Source organism: Balaenoptera acutorostrata, chromosome 14 (assembly GCF_949987535.1).
Source record: "Balaenoptera acutorostrata chromosome 14, mBalAcu1.1, whole genome shotgun sequence".
Taxonomy (NCBI): domain Eukaryota; kingdom Metazoa; phylum Chordata; class Mammalia; order Artiodactyla; family Balaenopteridae; genus Balaenoptera; species Balaenoptera acutorostrata.
The window spans coordinates 50,984,102-50,994,122 of record NC_080077.1 but is presented as its reverse complement, the minus strand read 5'-3'; the positions used below and the strand labels follow the sequence as shown (position 1 = coordinate 50,994,122).

At 42.9% G+C, this 10,021-nt stretch overlaps 1 protein-coding gene across 2 annotated transcripts in view; it reads left to right on the top strand.

Annotated features, from left to right (window-relative positions):
* Nucleotides 1-10,021, top strand: part of FIG4 (FIG4 phosphoinositide 5-phosphatase) — a 135,790-nt gene that overhangs the window by 116,196 nt on the left and 9,573 nt on the right. The window lies entirely within an intron of this gene.

The following is a 10,021-nucleotide window of genomic DNA, read 5'->3' as shown; positions in this document are numbered from 1 at the left end:
TGACATGTATGGATGGACCTAGAGACTGTCATACAGAGTGAAGAAAGTCAGAAAGAGAAAAACAGATATCGTATATTAACATATATATACGTGGAATCTAGAAAAATGGTACAGATGAACCGGTTTGCAAAGCAGAAATAGAGACAACAGATGTAGAGAACAAACGTATGGACACCAAGGGGGGAAAGCGGGGTGGGGGGGGGGGGGGGTGGTGGGATGAATGGGGAGATTGGGATTGACATGTATACACAAATATGTATAAAATAGATAACTAATAAGAACCTGCTGTATAAAAAATAAAAATTTCAAAAAACAATGACATGCAAACATTCCATTATGAAAAGTCATGAGTTCTTCTATCACTGAGAGTCCTCAAGTAGAGGCTGGATAACCTTCTACCAGCAGTGTTGTAGAGTTTCTTCTTGTAATCTGAGGTTGGATAAGATGATTTGGAAGGAAGGTCATCTCTAGGATTCTGTAATTATCATTATCACAGCCATGAGACATCTGCTGGATGGGATCATTAGCAGAAAGTACGTGATTTATTCACATATTTATTAAGCACCTACTATGTGTCAGACACTGTTCTAGACACTGGAGATACAGTAAAGAACAAGACTGACAAGGTCTCTCAAGGCACTTATGTCCTAAGATAGGCGACAAGCACTGAACTAATAAGACAATTTCATATTAGGATAAATGCCTTGAAGAGCACAAACCAGGATGATGGGAGAGAGTGGTTGGGGCAGGTGAGAGTCAGGAGCTGCTTTAAATTAGGTTTGGAGGGAAAGTCTCCTTGAGGAGTTGAGGTTTGAACTGAGACCTGAATGCAGAGGAGGCGTCTGTCCTGAGATGACTGGTGAAGGGTGTTCAAAGCAGAGAGAACATGTGCAGAAGACCAGGGCAGGAATAAGCTTGGCATATTTAAGAAGCAAACAGAAGACACAGAGATGGCCAACAGACACATGAAAAGATGCTCAACCGCTAATTATTAGAGAAGTGAAAATCAAAACTACATTGAGGTATCACCTCACACCAGTCAGAATGGCCATCATCAAAAAGTCTACAAACAAATAAATGCTGGAGAGGGTGTGGAGAAAAGGGAACCCTCCTACACTGTTGGTGGGAATGTAAATTGATACAGTCACTATGGAGGACGGTATGGAGGTTCCTTAAAAAAAACTAAGAGTTGCCATATGATCCAGCAGTCCCACTCCTGGGCACGTATCTGGAGAAAACCATATATAATTCGAAAAGATACATGCGCCCCAAGTTCATTGCAGCAGTATTTACAATAGCCAAGACATGGAAGCAACCTAACTGTCCATCCACAGAGGAATGGATAAAGAAGATGTACATCTATACAACGGAACATTACTCAGCCATAAAGAAAGAACGAAATAATGCCATTTGCAGCAACGTGGATGGACCTAGAGATTATCATACTAAGTGAAGTAAGACAGGGAAAGACAAATATATCACTTATATGTGGAATCTAAAAAAAAATGATACAAATGAACTTATTTACAAAATAGAAAAAGACTCATAGAAAACAAATTTATGGTTACCAAAGGGGAAAGTAGTGGGGGGAGAGAAAAATTAGGGGTTTAGGATTAACAGATACACACTATTATATATAAAATAAACAATAAGGTCCTACTGTATAGCACAGGGAACTATATATTCAATATCTTGTAATAACCTATAATGGAAAAGAATATGAAAAAGAATATGTGTGTAAGCGTAAAACTGAATCGCTTTGCTGTACACCGGAAACTAACATTGCAAATCAACTATACTTCAATTTTTTGAAAGCATATAGATTAAAATACAGCAAAAACATTTCACTAAAAAAAAAAAAAGCAGCAAACAAAGCCAAGTGAGAGAGGCCCAGAGGAATGTGCTTTGGGATGGAGTGAGGCATAGGTAGGGGCCAAATCTCATAGGAGCTTTGCTGTTATTTATCCAGTGAGAAGCATGGGGGGTTGGCGGGGGGTCGTTTTCAGTGAGAAGTGGCATGCTCTAATGCACTCTCTAAAAGATGACTATGGGTGCTTTCTGGAGGGTGAATTGTAGGGGCCAAGGATATAAGCAAAGAGGGGAATAGGAGGAAACTCTAGAGAAGTGTGGTTTCACAGAAGCCAAGAGAAGAAAATGTTTCGAGAAGGAAGGAGTGGGCAGCAGTCTTGAATACAGAGAAATTAACAGGGAGGTATTGATGGCCTTGAGGAGCAAATGTTTATGGGTGGTAGCTTTGCAAGCCCACTGCAGTGAATTTAGGAAAAAATGGGAAGGGGGTAAGAGAACATGGGGAGCAGAAACCATTTCAAAAATGCTGTGGAGGGCTGCAGAGAAATAGGACATTGGGAGGAGGGTATAGGGATCATTTCTAGAATAGGAGCTACTACAGCAGTTCTCTGTGCTGACAGGTGGTCTGCAGAGAGTCAGATACTGGGGGTGCTGGACAGAGTAGTTAATTGCAGGAGAGAGATCCTTGAAAGGGCCCTGTGAATTGTTTTGCCTCTTTATTGGAATCCAAAATTTCATTGTCTTTGATGTTGATTAGTTTGTTGGAATGTTCTTGTATTAAGTTGAACCATATGAAGTTACCAATACTCATATATTTTTGACCTACGAAAACAGCAGTGGCTTATAATTCTACCTAATAGAATTAGGATTTTCGACCTTAACTTAGACAGTTTCTCCCATAGGTCTTTATAGTTTCTATACATTTTTAATTTGGAAACAGTCTCAAACTTACCTCAAAGTTGCAATTACAGAACAAAGAATGTTTCCCTCCCCGCCTCGAACCATTTGAGAGTAAGTTGCAGACCTGATATTCTGTCTCTCCCTAACGTTTGAGTAGGTATTTTATATAAATAAGAAGATTCTCCTATAAAATCACAGTACAATCTAGTAAAATCAGGAAATTAACAGCAATACATTGCTGCCAACTAATCCTTCAACCCCGTTCAAGCTTTTGCTAGTTGTCCCAATAATGTCCTTAATCTCAAAAGGAACTAGTCCCGCATCTCACATTGCAGTTAGTTGTCATGTCTCTTTAGTCTCCTTCATTCTGGAACAGTTCCCCAGTCTTCCTTGATTTTTCATAACCTTGACACTTTGAAGAATACAGTCTAATGACTTCGTAGAACCGCTCCCAGTCTGAGTTTGTCATGGTTATCTTTGGCAGTTTGGTAGCCAGCCTTCAAATTGGCCACACCTCCTGTTATTCAAACCCTCATGCAGTCTCCTCCCACACTATACCAGAGTTGATCTTTGTGACCAAGAGCATAGAGCAGAAGTGGTTAGGTTATAGAAGCAATCTCTTGGATCACTTGTTCTGGGGCAAGCAAACGTCCTATGGATAAGCCCAGATGGCAAGGAACTGAAGCATGTAGCCAACAGCCAGTGAGAAACTGGGGCCTGCCAACCATGTGAGTGAGCATGGAAGTGGATTCTCCAGCCCCAGTTAAACCTCAAGGTGACTGTTGCCCCAGCCAGCAGCAGGACTTCAACCTTATAACAGACCTAAAACCAGAATCACCCAATTAAACCACTCTCAGATTCCCGACCCCCAGAAACTGTGACATCATAAATGTTCGTTGGCTTAAAGTACATAATGAATACAGGCAGGAATATCACAGAAGTGATGGTGGGTTCTTTTTATTGCATCCTATCAGGTGGCACACAATTCCAATTCATGCCATTACTAATCATCTTTATTTCAGTCCCTTGATTAAAATGGAATCTTCTGGGCTTTTCCACTTTTTGCTCTTTTTTTTCCCCCTCTCTTTTAATTAACAAATATTTTGTGGGAGATACTTTGAAATGATGTAAACATCCCTTTCTTCATCAAACTTTCAATTATTTCATTTACTTATTTTTCTCAGTATGAGATCTTGGTTTTCTGTTTTATTCGATGGGATATAGTCTGTTACTGTCATTATTTATTTTGATACTCAAATTGTTCCAAATTTCACCTGCGTCCCTTCAGCCTGGCTCCTGTGTTCTCTGGACACATCCTCATCATTCTTTAAGTACATCCTTGATTTCTGGCACAAGATGTTCTAAGCTCATCATGTTCTTTGCCTGCCCCAGCCCTGAAATCAGTCATTTCTCCAAGGACCTCAGGTTCTTTTTAGTGGAAAATGGTATTAAAGCCAAGGTGTGGGCACTATTGCCACTGGGGTGTCATTGCTCCCAGGCCCACTCAAAGGACATATATATATTTACATATACTCATAGATGTAAATATATACAGACATATGCAAATATATACATATATGTATATACAAATATATACTACATTATATATATCATATAATATAAATTATATATTTGTAAGTATAATACAAATAAAATATAGATATATATCTTTAATTCTATAAATTCATACTGATGCCTCTAATCGTAGGGTACTCTGGGGTTATTCCGTCCGTCTCCCTTTCCATATTAGTGACCTCCCTCTCCAACAGTGAGAAACATGGCTCCGTTACCCTCACTATATTTATCTGATTCATTCCCTCGTATATAACCAGTCTTCCGTCACCACTGCATCCACCCCTTGCCCCACATGGATGCCCTCTATTCAGGCACTGACACCTTTTCAGAGACACCACCCTCATGAGTGCCCTCCTTATCCCCTTGGGCCCCAGGCCACCGCTCCACATGGATGTTCACACCCACTTCTCCCTGCTCAGGCTCTGAAATACCACCTCAGGCTGCCCCTACACGTGGACGCCCTCCTCACGCACTCAGGCCTAAACTCCCCACGCTGGATCTGCCCTTCTCACCCCACTTGGGCCCCAACACCCCACAGGCTGTCACAGGCTGCCTCTCCTTGCTCTGCCCCCTTCTAATGGCTTTCGGGCTGACTTGTTCAGGGGAGGAAAGGGAAGAGCAGGGCTTTGTGATTTCAGAAGGATGCCAGCATGGAAAGGGACCTTCTGCTCCCCCTCAGCTCAGTTGTGAATTTCGTCTGTAGTAGTGGGTTCCAAATTTCTGTTTACACCAGAATATCTTGGGAAGCTTGCTGAAATACAGATCTCAAGCAAACAGAAGACAACACTAAAAACAGGGAGCAATCAAAGCGTCCTTAGAAAATGGTTAAATAGATTATAGGGAGGCATTCAGTTTTCATTTTAGACTTTTGGTTTCTCTTTACATTTTCTACATTTATACCTTTATATTACTAATACTAATGGATTATGGGCCATGTTCTATAATTTTCTATATTAAAAACATAATTAGCAAGACTGTTGTTTTTTTAAGCAATACAAAATACAGACTTCCAGACCCTATTGCTGGAGATTCTAACTCAGTACACCTGGGCTAAGACCTGGGTATCTGTGCTTTGTAAAATTCTCCTTTGAGTGTAATAATCAGACAGGTTGTGGAACCCCCGCTCCATCAAATCCTCCACAGGAGTTCCCTCAGCAGCTGTGTCTGAGTATCCACTGGGCAGCGTGCCCAACACCCCATCACAGATGAACCCTGACAGCAATGAAGCCACATGAGCTTTCTGAAAACTCAGGACAGGTAGGTTTTGGTTTGAAGGCTCATGATCCTACTGATAGCTCCTTCCAAAGTCAGTTTTGTCTGATCCTTACTGTTATTAAAGTGAAGGATAACTCTGAAAAGATGCAGGTTAAGTACTCTTCAGAACTATCAAGGTTGGGCTTCCCTGGTGGCGCAGTGGTTGAGAGTCTGCCTGCCAATGCAGGGGACACGGGTTCGAGCCCTGGTGTGGGAAGATCCCACGTGCCGCGGAGCAGCTGGGCCCGTGAGCCACAATTACCGAGCCTGCGCGTCTGGAACCTGTGCTCTGCAGCGGGAGAGGCCGCGATGGTGAGAGGCCCGCACACCGCGATGAAGAGTGGTCCCTGCTTGCCACAACTAGGGAAAGCCCTCACAAAGAAACGAAGACCCAACACAGCCATAAATAAATAAGCAAATACTTTAAAAAAAAAAAAAAACTATCAAGGTCATCAGCAACAAGGTCAGTCTACTGTCACCGCCAAGAGGACCCTAAGCGGAGAGGACAACTAAATGTAATGTATCCTTGATGAGGTCTTGGAAAAGAAAAAGGACATTAGGTAAAAACTAAGTATGGATTTTAGTTAATAATGTGTCAATATCAGTTCATTAATTGCAAGAAATGTACCATCCTAATGGAAGACGTCACTAATAGGGGAAACTGGGGTATGTATGGGGTATGTGGGAACTCTAGTTCTATAAATCTGAAGAGGTTCTACAATAAAAAGTCTTAGAAAAAAGATGCAGGTAACAGGAGATGTAATGATGTGACATGGCAGGCTCAGTGATAGCACTCTGTAAATCATCAGGAAAAGGTGAAAATATTCAAATGGGCATAAAGAATATAAGTAGGTGTCATCACTTCCATGTGGGAGATAAGACACAGGGCCATTACTGCAGCCCATTGGTCTGCGTCTCCAGGAGTGACAGGCCACTGCTGCTGCTGTTCCAGGAAATTTGAGGACAGAAGGGACAGATTGCTCCCAAAGGTCACCGTGGAAATGTCTGATAGATGACCAGTTGCCTTGAGGGAGAGTCTGGGCCTGCGTACAGGCAGGGAGAAAGGATGACTCTGGGAGGGGCAGTTGTATTCTTTGCCCTTTGAGAACAGCTGTTACAGGCTTGATGTGCAACCTGTCCTTTACTGGCAGAACAGACCCAGTGCTGTGCAGGGTAACCAGTTCCTGTTGCCTGTGGCTCAAAGCCAAGTGTGCTCTCATTAAACAGCAGCTGAAATGTTCACGTTATGGCCTACAAAACAGTGCAGCCAAATATCATTGGGTGCTCTCCTGGTGTTTGTAATACTAGACACAGCTGAAACAGAGGAAAAACTGCATTTCTTTTTATACTAAGACAATATATCCTACAAAATGGGAGGGAAATCCTACAACTTATAAATTGCATCCTAAATTAGAGGCATTTTACCTGTTTCAGGTCCAAAAGTCATCTTACTTTGTCTAAAACCAAAAGTCCTTTTAAAAACACAAACAACAGTTTAATTTTATAGTTGTCAGAATGTAGAAGAGTATCATTCTGCCATACATGGACCAATAAAAATACTAACAGCTATGGCCCAAACATCAAAAGGACCACCATTGCCACTCATATATGTGTTTGTAGTAGACTGTCCCTTCTGTCTCCTAGGGCAGTGAACACAAATGTGTCCAACTGCTGGAAGTATCCCCTTGTTGCTAGAACCATCCAGGAACAGGGTTACTTAGGCGCCCGTGTGCTTGCTCCCAGCTAAAGCAAGAAAGAGCTGGAGCTTCCTGTGCTTTTGCACGTTGGCTGGCTGTGTGGTCAGAGTTCAGTTGCAGAAAACATAATCCACTCTAGGTAGATTAAACAGAAAGTGATTTATTATGGGATTTTCAGTGGCTTTCAGAATCACCAGAGGGCTAAAGAGACAGACTGTAGACCAAGCTGCCAGGAATGACTCCGCAAAGCACATGGCAAATCATCAGAGTGGCTGCTGCATCTGCCTAGATCCGGAAGGTATCACAGCAGCTGCGGGCTGCAAAACCAGCCACCTCAGCTATAATCAGGAAGCTGCCACTGGGGTGGCCAACTCGAGAGCACGTCGCCTTTGCCAGAGTCTGCAAAAAGGATACCCTACATGCTGCTTCTTCGCGTATGAGTCAGTTCCAAATCAGACTCCTGCGAGTATAAGTGGTGGGTAGAACCTAAATCACATTTTGAACCCAAATTGCAAGGGACTCTGGGATGTTATTTTTTGTTTTTCAGCCTCTGCATGCAGGAAGGGGAGTTCAGATGGATACTGAGGAATCTAATTTATGTTATCTGTCGGAGTCTGCCCTGCTAGCTACCCAGTTACCTATGCATATTCCTCTTGCTATAAGTAGAACCCACTCCCTCCCCCATACATCACTGCATCCCACTCAAAGTCCAGGATCTCTGGGCTTTGTGCAGCTCTCTTGAAGTCCAGATGAGGCTTTTTGTGATCTAGTGACCTATAAATTAAAAGACTGGGGCTTCCCTGGTGGCGCAGTGGTTGAGAATCTGCCTGCCAATGCAGGGGACAGGGGTTCGAGCCCTGGTCCGGGAAGATCCCACATGCCGCAGAGCGGCTGGGCCCGTGAGCCACAATTACTGAGCCTGCGCGTCTGGAGCCTGTGCTCCGCAACAAGAGAGGCCGCGATAGTGAGAGGCCCGCGCACCGCGATGAAGAGTGGTCCCTGCTTTGCCACAACTAGAGAAAGCCCTCGCACAGAAGCGAAGACCCAACACAGCCATAAATAATAAATAAAATAAAAAAAAAAAAAATTAAAAGACTGCCTGTCTGCTCTCAATATACACTGGTGGCAAAGGAGGATTAAAACTATCCAGAAAGGGAGAGAATAGAAATGTACAATTGCCATTTGTATTAGCAGTCATCAAATGCCACTAGGCAAGAATGGTGAAAGCACCCTGCTCGCATGATGGAGTGAGGTCCTTGAGTAGCCATCGGAAGGACTCCCTTGTTCATTAAGCCCGTGACCCAAATCTAACTGATGTCCTAGCCATCTCCCATTAGCTGCAATAAAAGTAAAGCTGATAGGCAGTCATTTTTTAATTTTCCTAACTCTACTTGTACTTCTTTCTGCTGCCATAGTTGTAATAATGCTTGATTAGCCAGATGTAAGTGAACCGCGAGATTAAGGGCTCTACCACATTCTCCGCACTTCCCCCAAGTCTCTGCATCACTAGGATAGCAGCCACATCTGGACCCTGTGGTATTCAGCTGTCTCTGAGGAGACCAAGTACTGACGGAGTAGAAATGGGAGTTGAGCTGGAAAAGAGTTTCTCTGAGCAAAGCTCTGGGTAAGGAGAAGTGGTGTGGCAACGCCTACCTCAGCAGCAAGGACAGTATAGCCATGCAGGCAACAATATGTCACATTTAGGGACCAGCTTTGGGGATGGGTGAAAAATATACTTTAAAAACAGACATGCCTAGTTGGTTCTGGGAAGAAGACGGCAGCAACATAGTTTTTTAAATCTCTGAATCATCACATAAAACAGAACAACTAGGGAGCACAACCAAATACACATGGACAGCATTTACCTCAAACCGCATAAGTTATCTACAAATCACAAAATATAAGCAGGTGGTGGAGGTAAACCGCCAACAGCCACAAGACCTGCGTGATGTCTGTGCTGTACGAGAGGAAGGAGTCAGGAGGGGACAGCAGGGCATCTGACAGACCTGAGACCAGGAGAGCCCCAGAGTAGCTAACAGGAGTGCACTGGAAATGACTGCTGGCTAATCTGAGCACAGCAGCTGAAACTGGGAGGGGTTTTACCCAGTTCAGTGCCAGGTGAGTGCAGGGGCTCTTGGTGGGTTCTGAAAAGAGCTGAGGCAGTCTGGGCCAGATTAACTCCTGAACCCGACGGCCAAAGCTCCCTTCCAGGCCCGGAGAAAGTGATGACAGTGGAGTCAAAACTGGGCAGGACAGTGGCAGGAGGCATGAGGGAACGAGAAAGTCCAGATAGAAGAGGGGAAGAGAAGAAGTAAAGGAAATCTCAGAAAGCAAGCCGACATGGTTTTAAACAACAAAAGAGGGAGTTCTGTCAAGTTAGTCAGATTTTCCTGAACTACTCCATTCTAAAGGTTCAGGAAAATTTAATTTTGCATAATGAGCAACAGAAAAGTATCGAGGTCCAAACCCATATAAAGTTATTGGGAGAATGAAAGAACACAGAGCAGAATAACATCCCTCCAATGAAAGCATGCCAGAAAGACAACTTGATAAAAGAGGTCAAAACTGAAGCATACTATTTCAAAATGAGCTTAAAATACAAAACTTTAAAATTCAAAAAGAAATGAAGAAAAAGATTTAAGAGAAAGTGTCAAATATTGGCAATAGGCAAGGAAGATTTAGCATGGATAGGAGTCGTCTTGATGAAGAAAAACAAAGCAAGGGAACAAAACAAATACTAAAAACAGTAATGCCAATTTTTTTTTTTCTGAAATATAACTACTTAA